This window comes from Elephantulus edwardii, unplaced genomic scaffold, assembly GCF_000299155.1.
Source record: "Elephantulus edwardii isolate Elephantulus edwardi_28Jun2011 unplaced genomic scaffold, EleEdw1.0 scaffold01312, whole genome shotgun sequence".
Taxonomy (NCBI): Eukaryota; Metazoa; Chordata; class Mammalia; order Macroscelidea; family Macroscelididae; genus Elephantulus; species Elephantulus edwardii.
In genome coordinates, this window is record NW_006401062.1 from 3329 (window position 1) to 4527 (window position 1199).

The window sequence follows — 1199 nt, forward strand, 5'->3', positions numbered from 1 at the left end:
CAGTGCCTCTAAAGCCTCATTCGTTTTGTCTACATTGTTCTGGATTGATTTTTTTTAGCTTCTCCTAGTTTTTGCTTGTAGTATCCTGCAATTCTTCAAGTTTGTCTTTCATCCATTGAAGATATTCAATCATTGTTCTTTTAAATTCTGTGTCAGAAAGTTCCATCAGACTTTCGGGTTTTAGGTCCATTGATTCTGTGTCACCCTTTGGAGGTGATATCTTGCTTTGTGGAACAGCTTGCTTTCTTCGAAACATTGATATGTTTTTGATCTGAAGACAATGCTCTGACTCCAGGGTAATGTTAGTGCTGAGCCTGTGAGAGCAGCCTTTTGTAGGTAAGACAGGTCAAGGTTTTCTGCATTAAAAGCAAGTTGATTTACCAGATGTGTAGGCACAGGTGTAAATCCAAATGGAGTGGGGAAGGCACAAGGGTGGGGCGATCACAAGGGCAGGTCAACCACATGGGGGACCTCACTCAGACCTCAGCTGTCCGGGTGTTCTCACGATTAATTCCCTACTCAAATTCCAGCTGTTCATTTCCCTCTTAGTGGTTTTCACTCAATGGTCCCTGCCCAGTGGCACTTATGCAGGTGCCCTCACGCAGCAGCCCCTGCCAAGCAATGTCCTGGGCCCAATGGGACCTGAGAAGTCAAAGTCAAATTCCCACCAACTCACTCGCCTCTGGCTGGTCTGCAGTGTCCACAAAAGTTCAGACAAATTACCACTGGGCCACTTGTTCCTGGGCAGTTGGCATGGTCTGAGAGCTCAGCCAAATTCCCACCAGTGGGCTCACCCTTGGCAATCAGCACTGCCCAAGAAAACCCAGTCAGGATCTTACTGACCTTTCTCCTGTCAGATCAGTTCCGCTGCAGCTCTTCTGGGGGCTTCAGGCAATGGCTGGCTCCGTGGAATGGCTTTGTGTTCCTGTAGCTCTGAAACAACTTGTTCCAAAAAAAGTTCTGATTCAAAATCCTACTGTCCATGGCTGTTAGTCAATCTCTGTGTGGCATGAAGGACTCTCTAGTGTCCCTGGGGCTTTGCGGGTCCAGGGGTGGGGGGTGTCTCTGTGGGCAGGGGCATAGGACTAGGGCACTGCAGGGGCTGTGGGGCTGGGACACTACCAGGACACAGGGTTGGCGGTCTGTTGACAGGTATTCTATATTTATATATTTTTATTTTCATATTTATATTTATATAT